Genomic DNA, 20,474 nt, shown 5'->3' with positions numbered 1-20,474 from the left:
GCAAATTTTACTTGTTCCTACAAAAATTATACTTTAGCCCCAAATTTGTCATTTTTCATAAGGGTAAGAGAAATTGCACCCTCCAATTTGTTGTGCAATTTCTCCTGAGTACACCGAAACTTGTGGTGGAAAACTACTATTTGGGTACACAGTAGAGCTCAGAAGTGAAGGAGCGCTATTTAAATTTTGGCGCACAGAATTATGTTGATAGATAGCGGATGCCATGTTGTGTTTGCAGAGCCCCTTATATGCCTAAACAGTGGAAACTGAGCCATGAAAATAAAAGAACATGTTTTACTCAAAACCACCATTTTTTTCATTTTCACAAGGCTGACGGGAAAAAATGGATGGTACAATTTGTTGTGCAATTTTTCCTGAGTACGCGGATATCCCATATGTGATGGAAAATTACTGTTTGGGCGCATGGCAGGGCTTGGAAGGGAAGGAGTGCTATTTGAATTTTGAAGCGCAAAATTGGCTAGAATAGATTGTGAATGTCATGTAGCATTTGGAGAGCTCCTAATGTTCTTAAATAGTAGAAACACCCCACAAATGACCCGATTTTGGAAACTATACCACTCAAGGAATTTATTTAGAGGTGTAATGAGCACCTTTAACCGAAAGGTGCTTCACAAAATGTTATAATGTAGAGCCATGAAAGGTGCAGGGCGGTGTGTGTGCACAGGGTCTGAAGCGGTTCCTGAGTAGGTCATTGTACCTCTACCTGTCCTGGGCTCCCTACATGGGCACAAATATTGATGCTGTGACTGCAACCCTCTATTTACATTCATGGTTCTATTGTCATACTTAGATCATAGAACCTGACTATTGGTAACCTTGATCTAGTACAATATAAGAGTCGTTTTCAAGTGATTAAATCTGCTGGCGGCATCCACTGTTTAATGCTGTACTGTAATAAGCATTAAGTTGTTCCTTTATATGTATTCAGGCATTATTGATCTATAAGAATTCATTAATTGCCGTTTCAGCTCATAGTCAGGCACTCTAGATACTTGGGGTTATGGTACAAAATAAACTATTTTTCTCCATGAATTCAGGCTCCTTTCCAACACCAACTTGGATGTTTTAATCATGTCATATAAGTTATTTTTGCAATCATGCATTTCATTATATGTAATCATGTTGTTCATTTATACACCTATATAATCATGTTATGCTCAGACCATACGTGTTGAACACACACACCCCTTCGGTTTTTATAACCTTTTATATGCATAGTCTGTGTATTTTTCTGTCCTCTTTGTAGTCCTAGACCTATTTTGTATAAATAATAAATAAAATATATATTGTATCTGAATCATTATGGTCTTTGAATATTTATATTATTGAATATGAAGGTCTTTTGTAGGTATATAATATATATAGAGCCATGAAAATGTAAGAATATATTTTTACCATAAAATGTTGCTTTATTCCCAATTTTTTTTATTTTCACAAACGTAACAGGAGAAAGTGGACCATACAATGTGTTGTGCAATTTCTTACAGTACAGGGATACCCCATATGGGGTGAAAAACTATTGTTTGGATACATGGCAGGGCCCTGAATGGAAGAAACGCTCTTTTGGCTGGAATAGATTGCCAATGCCATGTCCCATTTAAAGATTGCCTGACATGTCAAAACAGCAGAAACTCCCCCACATGTAAATCCATTCTGGAAACTACACCTCTCAAATAATTCATCAAGGGTGGAGTGAGCAATTTTAACACTCAGGTGATTCATGAAATTCTATAATACTGGGCTGGGCTATAAAGATTAAAAAAAAAATGAACATTTTTCCACTAAAATGTTGTTTTGGCTCCAAAGTTTTAATTTTTAAAAAGGGTAAAAGCAGAGAATGAACCATACATTTTGTTACACAATTTCTCCTGAGTTTGCCAATACCCCATATGTGTCAAAAACTACTTTTGAGGCACGGTGCAAATCTCAGAAGTAGAGCTGGGTGAAGCCGAACTGTAAAGTTTGGGGTCCGTACCGGACATCTAGTATCCCCGAACAAGGACTTCAAATGAAAGTCCATGTTACTATTCCAATTTGTAAATTTTTTAAAAAGGAAAAAGGAAGCAAAATGGGGACTTAAGTATGACAATTATACTTACCAAGTTTCCGTGAGGCTATTACACTGCTTCCGGCGCCGCTCATTAAACCTTTTGAATATTCTCTGCTCACTATCTGCAACATTGCCTGTGATATGTTGCAGTCAGACTGCACCCCCAAACTCTGTGCTTGGTCTGTGATTGGTTGCCTTCACACTAGCTGTCCCCAAAGTAAAGTGTAAAAATAAATAAACAATTGGAAAAATGGCATAGGGTCCCCCCAGAGTTTGATTCCCAGCACAGATAAAGCAGACAGCTAGAGGCTGCGGCCCCCTGCTGTGTGCTTTATCCTGGCTGCGTAAGAAAATATGAGGGATCCCAAGTGTAATTTCCTAATTTTTTAAATAAATAAATAAAGCAGACATCTGGTGGCTGGTATTCTCAGGCTGGGAAGACCCATGGTTATTGGGCCCTCCTCAGCCTAAAAGTAGCAGCCCGCAGCCGCCCCAGAATTGGCACATCCATTAGATGTGCCAATCCTGGAGCTTACCCAAATCATCCCTATTACTCTGGTGCAGTGACAATCAGGGTAATAAAAGGGGTTATTGACAGCTGTGATATGTCAAAAAATCACAGCTGCCATAAAGTCCTGTATTAGTAATTGTTAGGGGTCTATGAGACCTCCCATTAATAATTGTGCAAGTAAAAGGACATAAACACAAAACACAGAGAAAACTCCTTTATTTAAAAAGACCACCAATTTATTAACACCCAAAACAACCCTCCATGTTAGATGTAATACACACCACAACATCTCACGATGATCCCAGCTCTGCTACATCCTAAGGTCGCAGTGTGCGGTCACATTAGAAAGCGTGACCAATCACTGACGGCCTGCAGGACACACTGACGGAGTCGCAGCTGTGAGAGCAGTGACATCAGTGAGTTTATTTGAGGTCACAGCTGCCGGTTCCCATGGTACCCCAGCTGTGATCTTAGGTGAACTCACCTGAGGAGAACTCATTGAACTCACCTTAGGTGAACTCATTTAACTTAGTGCTGAATTACTGGATTAGGCTTTGTGTGCACGTTGAGTATTTGTTTGCGTCTCCTGGCAGAAAAACGCAATGCATTTTTTACGCATTTTCAGTGTGTTTTTTTGACAGAAGATGCACATTTGGTGCAGAAATTTCTGCAACCAAATACTCAACGTGCGCACATAGCATAATCCGGTAATCTGGCATTGAGTTCAATGTGTTCACCTGAGGTGAGTTCACTAAGTTCAATGAGTTCATCTCAGGTGAGTTCACCTGAGGTCATAGTTGGGAAAACGTGGGAAGCGGCAGTTGTGACCTCAGGTGAACTCACTGACATCACTACTCACACATCGGTGGCTCCGTCATTGTGTCCCAGGTGAGACAGTGGATGCATTGCAATACATTATACTTGTCAGTGAAACACTGACACAAGTGTCTTAGACCCTGCTCCTGGTATGGTCTAAGATTCTTGCCATAGCCGATCGGTCCTTTTTGATCACATTGCGGGGGTCCTGATCACATGGGAGAGGTGCACACTCCCTCTCCATGCCCCTAAATGCAGCAATTGCTATTGATTTCGGCATTTAGGAAGTTAAACAGTCAGGGGCGACATGGTGATTGTCCCTGGCTGTGACAGCCAGAGCTCGACTATAAATTATGCCAAGCTCTTGTAGCAGATTGTGCATACACAGCTCCTTTGCCTCGCAAGATCGCCATGACTTACCTATACATCATAGGTCAGGAATAGAGTTGAGCGCGGTTCGCGGTTCGAGGTTCTCCAGTTCTAAGCTCGAGTGATTTTTGGGGCTGTTCGAGATCGAACTAGAACTCGAGCTTTTTGCAAAAGCTCGATAGTTCTAGATACGTTCGAGAACGGTTCTAGCAGCAAAAAGCAGGGCTTTTTACAGCTACAGTGTGCAGGAGCCATCGCTGGCAGCCTGCCAGAAGCTGGTAACCAAGATAAACATCGGGTATCCAAGCAAAGCGCTTTGGTTAGTAACCCGATGTTTATCTTAGTTACGTGCAGGAAGCCCACAAGCCCACACTTCCCCGCTCAGCTCGCTCCGCCCCCTCCTGCCCGCGGCATGTACACACATACACATACACACACACACACACATATACACCCCCCCCCCCCGCTCGGCTTACCTGCGGTGATGAAGTCCCGCCATCCCGACCTCAGCGCTGTCACTGTCCTCCATGGCCGCCGCTTGTCACATCACCTCTCGCTTCCGACCCGAGACTGACTAGCGGTGACGTCACGGACCTCTCGCGATACTTGAGGGGAAGGCGCCGGGCGGTCATTGACCTCAGTGACAGGGGCTGTCGGCAGTGCTGGAGATCAGCGCAGGTAATGTACCTCGCTGACAGCAGCACTTGTCATCCCCTGCAGTGACCTGGGCTGACCCATTGATGTTAGCTCAGGTCACTGCATTGCTCTCCCAGCCAATGGGGAACATTCTGCTCTTCATTGACTGGGACAGTGTGGGTCGTCATGGCAACCCCTTGGATTACACCAGACCTGGATTTGTTTTTCATTCTAATAAATTGGTTAAAGAGGGAATGTTTTGGGGAGTGTTTTTTCAAATAAAAATGTGTTTGTTGTCTATTTTTTTTTATTACTGACTGGGTTGGTGATGTCGGGTATCTGATAGACGCCTGACCTCACCAACCCCAGGGCTTGATGCCAGGTGACATTACACATCTGGTATTAACCCCATATATTACCCCGTTTGCCACCGCACCAGGGCGCGGGATGAGCTGGGGCGAAGGACCAGGATTGGCGCATCTAATGGATGCGCCACTTCTGGGGCGGCTGCGGCCTGCTATTTTTAGGCTGGGGAGAGTCCAATAACCATGGACCTCCCTAGTCTGAGAATATCAGGCCCCAGCTGTCTGCTTTACCTTGGCTGGTGATCCAATATTGGGGGACCCCTACGTGTTTTTTTTTTTAATTATTTATTTAATTTAAAATAACAGCGTGGGGTGCCCTCAGTTTTGGATTACCAGCCAAGGTGAGGTTGCCAGCTGTGGTCTGCAGGCTGCAGCCGTCTGCTTTACCCTAGCTGGCTACAAAACTAGGGGGAACCCTACGTCATTTTTTTTTTCATTTTTTTGGCTAAATACAAAGCTAAGCACCCCTTAGTGCCACATGAAAGGCACCAAAGGGTGCTCCACTTTTTCTCCATTTTTTCTCCACTTTTTCTACATTTTTTCTCCACTTTTTCTACATTTTTTCTCCACTTTTTCTACATTTTTTTCTCCACTTATTGTCCACTTTTTTCTCCACTTATTCTCCACTTATTCTCCACTTTTTCTCCACTTTTTCTCCACTTTTTCTCCACTTTTTCTCCACTTATTCTCCACTTTTTTCTCCACTTTTTTCTCCACTTATTCTCCACTTTTTCTCCACTTTTTCTCCACTTTTTCTCCACTTTTTCTCCACTTTTTCTCCATTTTTTCTCCATTTTTTTCTCCACTTTTTCTCCACTTTTTCTCCACTTTTTCTCCACTTTTTCTCCATTTTTTTCTCCACTTTTTCTCCACTTTTGCTCCACTTTTTCTCCACTTTTTTCTCCACATTTTTCTCCACTTATTCTCCACTTTTTCTCCACTTTTTCTCCACTTTTTCTCCACTTTTTCTCCATTTTTTTCTCCACTTTTTCTCCACTTTTTCTCCACTTTTTCTCCACTTTTTCTCCATTTTTTTTCTCCACTTTTTCTCCACTTTTTTCTCCACTTTTTCTCCACTTTTTCTCTGTTCTTTTTCTATGGTCGGTCTACCCATTAGCTCTGCCATGCATACTGTAGCTCTACACCTACTGCACATGTTACTTTATGATTGACATCTCTTTCGTACCAGAGCTGTCTAAGTCTACTCTGACCCCATATTTGTCATTACTATATTGTCCTTGTACTGTATTATGACATTTGTATCATGTGTTTCATTTCTTGCTGTGTTGCAATTTTTTTGCTGCATCCCAATTGTACCTCTACATTGTTCTAGTTTATGTTATTGTTCTCTCACTCTTATGTGATATTGATTATTGTCATTTTTCATGATTACATGCAGATAAGTCCAATCTGACGAAGGCTCAGGCCGAAACGTCATTTGTAACTTGTTTTGGACAAAAACATATATGCTTATGAAAATTTTTTTTTTCTTAATACGGACCAATAAAGAGTGATTTTGCATTACTATCCGTTGTGACTTACTGACTTAGTCTGGGAGATTTAGAGTGCCGAGGCTACTCACTAATTTTATCTATTATTACCTCTGAGCACCTATATACCAGTGAGCAGAGCTTCCTCTACAGTAGTTCTCCTGATTAGGCATGCCCTTACCTCATGAGCAGGGCATTGCAGCTTTGGTAGCAACCATTACGACATGGACTCTGCTGCTGTGGACTCGGGGAGAGTGAGTGCAGATTCATTGCACCCACACTCCTCACATGAAGGGTCCGCACTCCTAGAAAATGGGGGATACGTTCCCTGAGTGTCTCCCCCCCATATTCTAGACGGTCCAGAGTCGTCGTGGGACCCCTTTATTTTTTTTCTTACAATAAATTGGTGAAAGAGGAAATGTTTTGGGGACTGTTTTTTCAAATAAATTTCTTTTGTCGATTTTTTGTTTTTGTTAGTACTGACAGTTTATGATGTTGGGTATCTAATAGACGCCATGACATCACAAACTGCTGGGCTTGATCTCAGGTGACTTTACAGCTAGTATCAACCCGATTTATTACCCCGTTTACCACTGCACCAGGGCACGGGATGAGCTGGGGTGAAGCGCCAGGATTGGCGCATCTAGTGGATGCGCCACGTCTGGGGTGCCTGCGGCCTGCTATTTTTAGGCTGTGAAGGCCCAATAACTATGGACCTTTCCACCCTGAGAATACCAGACCACAGCTGTCAGCTTTACCTTGGCTGGTGATCCAATTTGGGGGGGACCCTACTTTTATTGTGTAATTATTAATATTTATAAAATAATTATAAAAAAGAGCCTGAGGGGACCTCCACATTGGATCCCCAACCACGGTAAAGCTGCCAGCTGTGGTTTTCAGGCTACAGCCGTCTGCTTTACCCTAGCTGGCTATCAAAAATGGGGGGACCCAACGTCATTTTTTTTTTAACTATTTTTTAAATAGAAAAAATTAATGGGCTTCCCTGTATTTTGATTGCCAACCAAGGTAACGGCAGGCAGATGGGGGTGGCAACCCATAGCTGTCTGCTTTATCTGCGCTGAGAATCAAAAATACCGCGGAGCGCTACGTCATTTTTTTAAAGATTTATTTTTACAGCACTGTGATGTCCAGCAATCAAAATACAGGGAAGCCCATTTTATTTTTAGTTATTTAAATAAATAATTAAAAAAAATATATATGGGCTCCCGCTGCATTTTTTGTATTGCTAGCTAAGGGTAATCCAAGCAGCTACTGGCTGCTAACCCCCACTGCTTGGTGTTACCTTCACTGGCAATGGAAAATCCAGGGAAGCATTTTTTATTTTTTTTGCCAAAAAACTACAAAAAAAAGGACGTGAGCTTCGCCATATTTTTGTATGCTAGCCAGGTACAGCAGGCAGCCACGGGCTGCCTCCAACCCCCAGTTGCCTATTTGTACCCGGCTGGGAACCAAAAATATAGGGAAGCCCGTTTTTTTTTAATTATTTCACTTATTTCATGAAATAATTAAAAAACAAATGACGTGGGCTTCGCCCCATTTTTGTGTCCAGCCGGGTACAACTAGGCAGCTGGGGATTGGAATCCGCAGCACAGGTTAGCCCGAGGTTTCTGGACAGGCCAACCTGTGCTGCGGATTCCAATCCCCAGCTGCCTAGTTGTACCTGGCTGGACACAAAAATGGGGCGAAGCCTACGTCATTTGTTTTCTAATTATTTCATGAAATTTATGAAATAATAAAAAAAGGGCTTCCCTTTATTTTTGGTTCCCAGCCGGGTACAAATAGGCAACTGGGGGTTGGGGGCAGCCGTACCTGCCTGCTGTACCTGGCTAGCATACAAAAATATGGCGAAGCCCACATAATTTTTTCAGGGGTCAAAAAACTTCTGCATACAGTCCTGGATGGAGTATGCTGAGCCTTGTAGTTCTGCAGCTGCTGTCTGTCTGTATGGAGAAGAGCAGACAGCAGCTGCAGAACTACAAGGCTCAGCATACTCCATCCAGGACTGTATGCAGAAGTTTTTTGCCCACCAAAAAAATGACGTCTGCTTCGCCATATTTTTGTATGCTAGCCAGGTACAGCAGGCAGCCACGGGCTGCCTCCAACCCCCAGTTGCCTATTTGTACCCTGCTGGGAACCAAAAATATAGGGAAGCCCGTTTTTTTTAATTATTTCACTTATTTCATGAAATAATTAAAAAACAAATGACGTGGGCTTCTCCCCATTTTTGTGTCCAGCCAGGTACAACTAGGCAGCTGGGGATTGGAATCCGCAGCACAGGTTAGCCCGAGGTTTCTGGGCGCCTCTGCTGCGAATTTCAGTCCGCAGCCGTCCCAGAAAATGGCGCTCTCATAGAAGCGCCATCATCTGGCGCTGTATCCAACTCTTCCAACAGCCCTGGAGCCGGGTGGCTTGTTGGGTAATCATGAGTTAATACTGGCTTTGTTTTACTTGCCAGTATTAAGCCAGAGATTCTTAATGTCAGGCACGTTTGACCCGGCCATTAAGAATCTCCAATAAAGGGTTAAAAAAAAACACCACACAGAGAAAAAATACTTTAATAGAAATAAATACAGAGACTCCATCTTTATTACCCCCTGTCAGCCCTCCACGATCCTGCTCTTCTATCTTCTTTCTTTCTAGTGTAGTAGTAGTGACGATTGTAGTGAGGATGAGATTCACCAGCTCATCACTTGGGGCTGGGGAACCTCCATCCTCACTACAATCCTCACTAGTGTAGTAGTAGTGACGATTGTAGTGAGGAAGGATGAGATTCACCAGCTCATCATTTGGGGCTGGGGAACCTCCATCCTCACTACAATCATCACTACAATCGGGAAGCAGCGTGCAGCCTTCACTCCGTGAGTGATCAGTGCTGGCTGTCAGCGATAACAGCGGTAACGCTGACAGACGCGTTACCATAGCAACGGTGCTCTCAGAGCCGCGGTTAGCGGTGACATCACCGCTAACTGCGTTGCTATGGCAACGGTGATCTCCGTTAATGACCGGCTGTGTCAGCCGGTCCCTAACGGAACGGGGGGTCGACCGTGTGCTAGAGCATGTCGCCGGTACACGGCGATACACATATGTGCACCGTGTACCGGAGAGATGCACTCGCAGGTCCTACATGACGTGTCATAGTCATGTGACCAGTCTGTAGCCAATGAGATAATAGCCACGTGACTGGTCACATGGCTATTTTGACGTCACGATAGGTCCTGCATCTCTGCTGGCAGTGCCATCACCGGGAGGATTCAGCGATCATCGGATGGAATAGCGGCAGGAGACAGAGTGCAGAAGGGATCGCGAGGACCGGTAAGTGTTATGGCAATGTTTATTAACTGTTTGTGTACATTTATCATGCATTTTTATGTGTTTGTGATTGCCTCCCATTATAGCCTATACGTTCGAGTTCGGTTCGTCGAACGTTCGACGAGCCGAACTCGAACGGGACCCCCGTTCGGCGAACCGGCCTCGAGCCGAACCGGGACCGGTTCGCTCATCTCTAGTCAGGAACATCTTCCCAACCATGATGTATGGGTACATCATAGGTTGTGAAGGGTTTAAAGGGAAACTGTTATCAGGTTTTGCAATGCTATTTGATTGCAGCATGAGCTAGGAGCTGGGACCCTCAGGCATTTTATCACTTAGATTACTGATAGAATCACAGTTTTCTCTGCTGCAGATCTAGCAAAGCAGACATGTTGTGCTGTGAATAATCCTTCCCACACAACAGCTTTCTGTTTAGCCATAGCTGCTAATCAATGCTGGGCGCAATTTTTGGACTAGGAGTCATGAGGCCAGTTGTCTTGTAGTGATAATATCATGCTGATAAAAGACTATTTTTATTGAAACAGTAAAACACAGCCCAGTAAATGACACATCACTGTAATCAGTCTGTCTTCCACTACATCATGTTGGTTTCAGATTACATAGCAAAAACTTGGTGACAGATTCCCTTTAGGCTATGTGCGCACTGGAAAATGGAATTTTCTCAAGAAAATTCCGCAGGCATTCAAAGATTACTGCACCCGCGGTAAAAAACCGCGGCAAACCGCACCCGAAAGCCGCATGCGGTTTGCTGCGGTTTTACCGCGGTATTGTTCGCGGTATTGCCGCGTGTGGGTTGGTATATGTGCTTTATTGCATTCAATGCAATAAAGCACATTGAAAAAAAAAAGTCATTTAATTCTGAGATAGATAGAGAAATAGACAGAATAGATAGAAGAATAGATAGATAGAGGGATAGATAGAAGGAGAAATAGAGGGATAGACAGAGTCCATGTGAGCACACGCTGCATTTCTCCCGAGCGGTAATGTGAGTTCACATTACCGGCCGTGGGAAATACGCTGGAGTTACCTCTGCTGTCTCGCTGCGAGGCTGCATTCAGCCTGTGTCTGTGTCACTCGCTTCTGGATGCCAGCATCGGAGGACGTGGATTACGCCGGTCCTGTGTGGATTACACCGGAGCGGTGTGTTTCGGGGGCGGGGGTTAATAAACGGGTGAACGAGGCTTTTTTGTGTTTTATTTAAAATAAAGGATTTTTCGGTGTGTGTGTTTTTTCACTTTACTTACGGGTTGATCATGTCAGCTGTCTCATAGACGCTGCCATGATCAAGCCTGGAGTTAATAGCGGTGATCCGCCGCCATTAACTCCTTATTACCTGGATCGCCACCGCATCACGGCATCTAGAAGAGCTGGGGACACTCCGGTACTGCCACATAATGCATGCGACAGTCCCGGGGCAGCTGCGGCTGATATTCTCGGCTGTGGGAGGGGGGAGGGAGGCAGGGGACATTAACCCTGCCTCTCGCCCTCCCCAGCCTGAGAATACCGGGCCGCCGCTGTGTGCTTACCTCGTCTGGACGGTAAATATACAGCGGAGCACACGTGTTTTTTTTTCTATATTTCCGTTTGCTTTCTATGTGTATTCTATATGTCTGTGTGTGAGTGCGATGTGTGTGTTCTATGTCTGTGTGTGATCTGTGTGTGTTTACTCTGTACTCCGCTTCCTCTTCCTGTCATAATGACATCACTTTGCTGCAAACCGCAGGGCAGCGATGTACATTACCGCAGGTAAACCGCGAAATACCAGAGGGAATAACGCAGGAAAACGCAATGAACCGCACAGAATTTGCTGCCTGCGTTATTCCCTGTGGGATTTCACGATTACATTGCAGTCAATGGAGTGAAATCCCGCAGCGACGTGCGGAAAAGAATTGACATGCAATTGTTTTTGCTGCGGGAAGCCCGCAGCAAAACATGCAGCTTTCAAATTCCGCCTAGTGCGCACAGGATTTTTTTTCCCATAGGTTTTGCTGGTGATTCACTGCAGAGATGTTATGAACATTTTCTGCAGCGAAATATGCAGCAAATCCGCAGAAAATCCGCGGCAAAATCCGGTAAGTGCGCACAGGGCCGTAATGTTACCAATTGTTCAAGAAAGGCAGCAAGATTGAGGTGAGAAAGGCTAAGGGTACTTTCACACTTGCATTGTTTCCCTTCCGTTACAATCCGCCCTTTTGGAAAACAGCGGAATCCGTTAACGGATTCCGCTGTTTCCCATAGACTTGTATGGATGACGGATTGTGCCAAAAGGACCTGCGTTGATTGCGCTGGGCGACGCTGCGTTGCTTCCGCCCAGCGGGAGGAACACAGTATGTAACGTTTTTTGAGCAGCGGAATCCTCAGGATTTCACTGCGCATGCTCTTTTTTTTTTTTTTTAAATCACAAACTTTATTTTGTCTCGCGGTGGCCGAATGTTCAGCTGAGCGCCCGCCTGCCGGCATGCCCGGTCGCCGGCAAGTGAGAGTGCTCAGCTGAGCGCCCGCCCGCCGGCAAGTGACAGTGCTCAACTGAGCGCCCGCAGGCAAGTGAGAGCGCTCAGCTGAGTGACCGCCCGCAGGCAAGTGACAGTGCTCAACTGAGCGCCCGCCGGCATGTGAGAGCGCTCAGCTGAGCACCCCCCCCGCCGGCATGCCCGGCGGCCGGCAAGTGACAGCGCTCAACTGAGCGCCCGCCCGCCGGCATGCCCGGCCGCTGGCAAGTGACAGTGCCCAACTGAGCGCCCGCCCGCCGGCATGCCCGGCCACTGGCAAGTGAGAGCGCTCAGCTGAGCACTCGCACCGCCGGCATGCCTGGCCGCCGGCAAGTGACAGCGCTCAACTGAGTGCCCGCCGGCATGCCCGGCGGCCGGCAAGTGACAGCGCTCAGCTGAGCGCCCGCCGGCATGCCCGGCCGCCGGCAAGTGACAGTGCTCAACTGAGCGCCCGCCCACCGGCATGCCCGGCCGCCGGCAAGTGACAGTGCTCAACTGAGCGCCCGCCCGCCGGCAAGTGACAGCACCTGAGCGCCCGCCCGCTGGCATGCTCGGCTGCCGGCAAGTGACAGCGCTCAGCTGAGCGACCGGCCGCCGGCTATTGAGAGCGATCAGCTGATCGTTCACAATAGTTTGCTGCCGGTAAAACTGTAAAGAAGAAAAAAAAAAATAAAAAATAAAAAAAAAAGCTTTCCGTTGTTTTGTACGATCCGTAGCATTCGTTGTGCCACTACATGCAACACATCCGTTGCATTCGTCACACAACGCAATGCTACGGAAGCCGTCCAACGCAAGTGTGAAACTAGCCTTAAAGGAACCAAGCATACCAAACTTGTGTGCCGCCCCGTGCTCGGCAGCCGAGCTGCTCGGGTCCGGACCTTCAGTGGGTGGCTCGAGGGTCTCCGGACCCAGGCGTCCTGCGGTCACTCCGATCAAAAAGGGGTTTGTGGCTTGGGGACGTAGGTGTACTGCCGGAGCCGTGTTAAGTTCGTGACACCACCCACGGGATGTGGTGAAGGTGGACACCATCACTGCAGTTACGGGGCACCCGGGGGAGATGTTGCGCAGCAAGTTGTTAACCCCTCCATGGGTAGGGATGGTGGCCCCGGGACCCGTTGGGGGGAGTTGGGCGGTGCAGGGAGATGGACGGCCAGAGGGCACTGATGTACTCACTATTAGTAAACAAACGAGTCTCTGGTAAACCAAGGTAATGGTGGTCGGTGCCCGCAGCCGGCTGTAGTCTGGTCCCCCACCCAGTTGGTGGTCTCTGTCTTTCTCCCACACCTGCTTTGTGATGGTGAACTACCTACGCTTCAACTTCAGGAGTCCGCTCCCCGGCTTGTGGTTGCCTGAGGAGCCCTTTGCCCGCAGGTGCTGGCCCGTGGGATCTCTCTGCCGTGGCGGTGGCTTTCTATCCCCCTCGTTGGGCTGTTGCCTTCAGTCGGGACTTTGGGTGGGACAGGACCTATAGTCCTAGCTGCAATCAGTTAATTAGCTAGCCCCCAGTAGCTTCTGGACCTAGTGTCAGGGTCTGAGTACCCCCTTTGTGCTCCGGTTTCCGAGTCGGTTCCCCGGGTCGGTACCGGGGGGCCACTACCCTGTCCTGGTCCACCTCGGTTCCACCGAGCCGTCTTCCCGGCTCCTGCAGACGGAGACTGCCGTCTGCCTCCTAGCCAGCAGTACCAGGGCTCCTACCCTGGCACTGGTTCAGGTTTTGGTTCTCACCTCTGCTGGAGCTGCACACAGCTCTCCACCTTGAACTCAAGACGTGAACTGAACTTTCCCGCCTCAGGCCATCTGAACTCCTTGATGGGCGTCTACCAACCGCCTGGCGCCGCCCCCTGGTGTGTCCATCAAGCCATGAGGGAGGTGACCAGGGTTTTAAATATTTGGCTACTGTCACCTTGTTAGGGGACTGGTGTAGTGTGGGGCCCTATCTGTGACTACCTGGCTCGACCAGGGCGTCACACCTGCCTATTCCAGGAAATGGATCTGCAAAAAACGAAGACTATATAGATGCCAAATCTTTTTTTCACTGTTTGGTTGATAGCAGAAATTAGGAAAAAAGACATCAGTTCTACTTTATCATGGAAGAAAAATAGATGTCACAAGGATAAAAACTGACAAGGACCAAAAACGGATGAATCAAGGACCACAAATGGATCCAGCACACTGATGAAAACTATTCCTGTGTACAGAAAAAGTGATATGTGAATCCAGCTGTAAATGTTTACCATCTTTCAGCCTTTGTAAGTAGTTATAAAGAATCTAGTCCATCTTTTACGGTTTCCTTTCTTTGTGCCCTTTTTGATATGTGTGCATTGCACGATGCAGCCTGTTAAGAACATGAGACATTTACAATTTTGCTTCTAAAATCTTTTTCCGATTAGTCCCTAACTATAACTAAACTATAATTGTGCAATATAGTATAGACAACCTTAGCTGTTTGTATTAAGAAAAGAAAAAACACACAATAAAACCTGTATCCAAAACACATAGAAAAATACACACTACCACAAAGTGGTCAGGTCACACAATTTCCACCATTACATTTTGCTGTCAATGTTACCAAGTGATGATGCAGATTTACAGTAAGTGTAATATAACAGGCCCCTGTAAAGCATACAGCAATGGTTACCATGTGGATCTATGATCTGTAGAACAAACCAAACCAAAGCTGCTTACAATAATACATGTAAATTTACAATTGAAACTCTGAGCCGGTAATTTCATCTTGCACTCTTTCATTATTTCTATTTTGAGAAGACTAAACTCATCTTGGTATAAATTCAGTATTATACCTATAATTGCAATGTGAAGTGTCCGGAAGTAAAACCACTTACATAATTACAGCTAAAAGGAGTTTTTCTCCATTAGAAAACATACGCCTTTTTATTTTCTTTTGTTATTTAAACGTTTAGAAAGAGCAAGAGAAAATATCTACATGACTGGAAAAAATGATAAAGGGGGTTTTATAAGATTTATAATTCTTCTAGCTTACTCACTGTGCCAATATTAAAATAAGCTTTGCTCAACCACTGCAGGTCCAGCGCTCTGCTCCAATCTTAGTTGACAGGCTGCAGTGGTGACATTATGGCCAAACAGCACATGACCAGCTGCAGCTAATCACTGGGCTAAGCAGACTTGTGCTAACCACATCGGCATAACTGATGATTGGCTGCAGCACTATTAGTGACTTCACTACTGCAGCGTCTCAACAAAGACCAAGGCAGCAGCAGAGACACAAACCTGGACCTTACATGGATTAGTAAAGCTTATTTTATGATTTTTAGTGTCAAGCGAGAGAAATAAAAAATGTTACAACAATTCTTCAGATAACATAGCATGTAGCGGAATGATTGACATAGCTACAGTGTGAGGCACATTGGTCCCAACACACCACAAGATGAAATGTTCCTCATGCTACAAGAGGGTTAAAAGGATTTTTATGGTTACCATAAATTCATCTTGGAAAACAAAATCAGGTAGGGTGAATCATCAGAAAAGCTCTACAGTATAAGGAGATGGATGATGGTTTCCTAGTGTCACATACAGCATGAGGCAGTTTCCAGCATGAAGTGACATTGTGGATTGTATCAATGAAACAGGTTGTCACCACAGGCCACATATTGCTGTCACTGTCATCTCTCTGTTGTTGAGACTAGCGACAGGTTCTGGGCCAGAGTCTCTTTATCTTGACACTCTGCAGATTATATGTATTCCCTTTCCTTTGGGGAGGAGAGGGTTAATGTCAGTATTCATTGCCAGAAAGAAGTCTGATTACCTTCCCAGGTGTTTCTGGTTTAGACCACTCCCAGTCCCTGTATATACCCTCTGCTCCGAGTAGAGGGTGCCAGTTATTCTCTTACTCATTTGGATGCTTGGCCTGGAGGTGGAAGGAGTTAATGGAGACTTTTCTGCAAGTTTCTGTGTAGGCTGCAGTCTTGGTGCTGATTGCTGCAATCTGTTGTTGTGTTTCCCCCTGTCTGTCTTTCCTTCCCTTTGTGTTTTATTAGTGCAGTGGTGGCGCTAACGTCCCTCACCTGCCAGCTCACTAGCCAGTACTATTTCAAGGTCTCAGGTATTCTGTTTGGCAACAGGTACGGAACCTGTATAGGAACTGGCTAGGGGTGTAGGGTACAGCTGCAAGTGAATGAAGCAGGTGTTCCATCTTTCCTCTAGTGGCCCACTATTGTTAAAGTGTCACCAGTGTACCCCTTGTTATGTTGGTTGTGTCGTGCGGCATACTTCCATTGCCATTCGCATGACAATTGCTTACTAATGAAATATTTTACTTCCTATGCAACTTACATGCATTGTTCTCTACAAGACTCTGACCATATATATTTTATGGGTGTAAACAAGTGATTTATTTAAATGTATATAGACTATTCCAGATTCATGTATAATATCCAGTAATGCAATTGCATCCACAATTAATGTGCAATAACCAGAATAGCAAAAAGCTATTCCCAACATGGACATTAATGATAGATGCCAATCCTATTTTTGGGACCCACATCTATCTGGATGCCGCTTTCAACTAAGGAATGTATAGAGAGGTAGCTGCACATATGCATATGCCATAAATATCTATATTTAGGATAGGGAATAGAAATCAGTGAACCAAAGTTTCGGTGTTCGTACCAAACACAGACTACAAAAAAAACCAGAGTTCGGAGTTCGGGTCCTTTTACGTATGCAAACCATTCATGCCAGCATTGCTGTGCTTGGGTTCGCTTGGTGCTCAGCCCAGAGTGAGCCACTTGCAGTGTTTGATCAGCGCGCAATGGGAGTAACCACAGAATGATTGGATGTAGTATGCACCAAAAAAAATAAATGGAAAAACCCTGCCCTTGGAAGTGATCTGTTTATGGCTGGCTGTATGTGGGCAGAGACCCCAGCTGTTCAATAAGTGACTTCCATTGGGGTTCAGGTCAAGTCTGGGACCCAAAGTGAACTTTATCAGTCCAACTAAACCCGTTGAAATGAACTTCTATGGACCTGCTCGTTTCTTCTTGGATTGGAAATATTGCTTAAAGGGAACCTGTCAGGTCCAATATGCACCCAGAACCACAACCAGTTCTGGGTGCATATTGCTAATCCCTGCCAAACCGTCCCAGTATACACTATGATAGATAAAGAGATCTTTAGAAAAATTATTTCTAAAGATCTTTTACCGTATGCTAATGAGCGAGGGCAGTAACCCTAAGGGTGTTGCTTCCCTTGCTAGTTGCCCCCATTAGCATGTTAGTATGCCCCTGTGGGCATGCTAACATTCTAATGAATGCGCAGCGTCAGAGGATGATCTTACTCATCTCTTTGCCCCATCGCCACTTGATGCTGGATTTCAGCTCAGTGCGCATGACCCGGAGGTTTGGTCATGCGCACTACTTCAGTTTCAAGCCAGGACGCGTACACCCGGATTCATAGTGCGCATGACCCAAACTCTGGGGTCATGCGCAATGAGCCGAAATCCAGCGTTGGACGCGATGTCAGTGGAGAGGTGAGTGAGATCATCCTCTGACGCTGCACATTCATTAGCATATTAGCACACCCACAGGGGCGTACTAACATGCTAATGGGGGCAACTAGCAAGGGAAGCAACGCCATTGGGGCTACTTGCCTCGCTCATTAGCACACGATATAAGATCTTTAGAAATACTTTTTCTAAAGATCCCTTTATCTATGCTAGTGTATATAGGGACGATTAGGCAGGGATTAGCAATATGCACCCAGAACTGTTTGTGGTTCTGGGTGCAAATTGCACCTGGCAGGTTCCCTTTAAGGCTACGTTCACATGTGCGTTTTTGATGCATTTGTTATGCAAATTAAAAGCTGCTTTTTACAGCACCAACAAAAAGCAGGAGCTTTCAGAAATCACACAGCTTTTTTTTCTGACTTGAATTGGAAAACTGCAGCTTATCAATTCTTTCAACATTTTTGCATCCTTTTTTTCACCCATGGAAAGCAATAAGTACAAAAATCCAGCAAAATATCAGTTTTTGCAGCATTTTAGGGGGGAAAAAATGCAGGCATTAGAGCTTGTGAAATCCATTAATTTTTCTGATTTTCCTATATATAAGGAAATACAGTTAGGTCCAGAAATATTTGGACAGTGACACAATTTTCGCGAGTTGGGCTCTGCATGTCACCACATTGGATTTGAAATGAAACCTCTACAACAGAATTCAAGTGCAGATTGTAACGTTTAATTTGAAGGTTTGAACAAAAATATCTGATAGAAATTGTAGGAATTGTACACATTTCTTTACAAACACTCCACATTTTAGGAGGTGAAAAGTAATTGGACAAATAAACCAAACCCAAACAAAATATTTTGATTTTCAATATTTTGTTGCGAATCCTTTGGAGGCAATCACTGCCTTAAGTCTGGAACCCATGGACATCACCAAACGCTGGGTTTCCTCCTTCTTAATGCTTTGCCAGGCCTTTACAGCCGCAGCCTTCAGGTCTTGCTTCTTTGTGGGTCTTTCCGTCTTAAGTCTGGATTTGAGCAAGTGAAATGCATGCTCAATTGGGTTAAGATCTGGTGATTGACTTGGCCATTGCAGAATGTTCCACTTTTTTGCACTCATGAACTCCTGGGTAGCTTTGGCTGTATGCTTGGGGTCATTGTCCATCTGTACTATGAAGCGCCGTCCGATCAACTTTGCGGCATTTGGCTGAATCTGGGCTGAAAGTGTATCCCGGTACAGTTCAGAATTCATCTGGCTACTCTTGTCTGCTGTTATGTCATCAATAAACACAAGTGACCCAGTGCCATTGAAAGCCATGCATGCCCATGCCATCACGTTGCCTCCACCATGTTTTACAGAGGATGTGGTGTGCCTTGGATCATGTGCCGTTCCCTTTCTTCTCCAAACTTTTTTCTTCCCATCATTCTGGTACAGGTTGATCTTGGTCTCATCTGTCCATAGAATACTTTTCCAGAACCGAGCTGGCTTCATGAGGTGTTTTTCAGCAAATTTAACTCTGGCCTGTCTATTTTTGGAATTGATGAATGGTTTGCATCTAGATGTGAACCCTTTGTATTTACTTTCATGGAGTCTTCTCTTTACTGTTGACTTAGAGACAGATACACCTACTTCACTGAGAGTGTTCTGGACTTCAGTTGATGTTGTGAACGGGTTCTTCTTCACCAAAGAAAGTATGCGGCGATCATCCACTACTGTTGTCATCCGTGGACGCCCAGGCCTTTTTGAGTTCCCAAGCTCACCAGTCAATTCCTTTCTTCTCAGAATGTACCCGACTGTTGATTTTGCTACTCCAAGCATGTCTGCTATCTCTCTGATGGATTTTTTCTTTTTTTTCAGCCTCAGGATGTTCTGCTTCACCTCAATTGAGAGTTCCTTAGACCGCATGTTGTCTGGTCACAGCAACAGCTTCCAAATGCAAAACCACACACCTGTAATCAACCCCAGACCTTTTAACTACTTCATTGATTACAGGTTAACGAGGGAGACGCCTTCAGAGTTAATTGCAGCCCTTAGAGTCCCTTGTCCAATTACTTTTGGTCCCTTGAAAAAGAGGAGGCTATGCATTGCAGAGCTATGATTCCTAAACCCTTTCTCCGATTTGGATGTGAAAACTCTCATATTACAGCTGGGAGTGTGCACTTTCAGCCCATATTATATATATAATTGTATTTCTGAACATGTTTTTGTAAACAGCTAAAATAACAAAACTTGTGTCACTGTCCAAATATTTCTGGACCTAACTGTATATAATATATATATTCCTATAACTATAAACCATAAAGTCTTTTGACTTCAAGTACAATTTAATTAAATTAGTTCTGTGTTAAAGTAAACAATGCCTGAAAAACTCATTGCACTACCAACATGTGAAAGTAAATAATGCCCAAGGTGTTAGGTATTCAATGCCCTACCAATGTGTTAAGTACACAATGTCCTTTCCTTGTAAGTTGGACGTTTTAGCATTAAAATACATTTCAATTTCGGACCACCCCTTTAAAGGATTGATCAGTGAAGACAAGTTAACACTTACCCATAGATTAGATAACATTGCTAAATTGTAAGGGTACCGTCACACTTTAGCGACGCAGCAGCGATCCCACCAGCGATCTGACCTGGTCAGGATCGCTGCTGCGTCGCTACATGGTTGCTGGTGAGCTGTCAAACAGGCAGATCTCACCAGCGACCAGTGACCAGCCCCCAGCCAGCAGCGACGTGCAAGCGACGCTGCACTTGCACGGAGCCGGCAACTGGAAGCTGCGGACACTGGCAACTAAGGTAAACATCAGGTATGGTTACTCGATGTTTACCTTAGTTACCAGCGCACACCGCTTAGTGTGTGCAGGGAGCAGGAGCCGGCACTGGCAGCGTGAGAGCT

General features: G+C 45.2%; 1 protein-coding gene across 2 annotated transcripts in view; it reads right to left on the bottom strand.

Annotated features, from left to right (window-relative positions):
- Nucleotides 1-20,474, bottom strand: part of MAMDC2 (MAM domain containing 2) — a 171,116-nt gene that overhangs the window by 80,117 nt on the left and 70,525 nt on the right. The window lies entirely within an intron of this gene.

Source organism: Anomaloglossus baeobatrachus, chromosome 1 (genome assembly GCF_048569485.1).
Source record: "Anomaloglossus baeobatrachus isolate aAnoBae1 chromosome 1, aAnoBae1.hap1, whole genome shotgun sequence".
Classification (NCBI taxonomy): domain Eukaryota; kingdom Metazoa; phylum Chordata; class Amphibia; order Anura; family Aromobatidae; genus Anomaloglossus; species Anomaloglossus baeobatrachus.
This window is presented reverse-complemented; position numbering and strand designations above follow the sequence as displayed.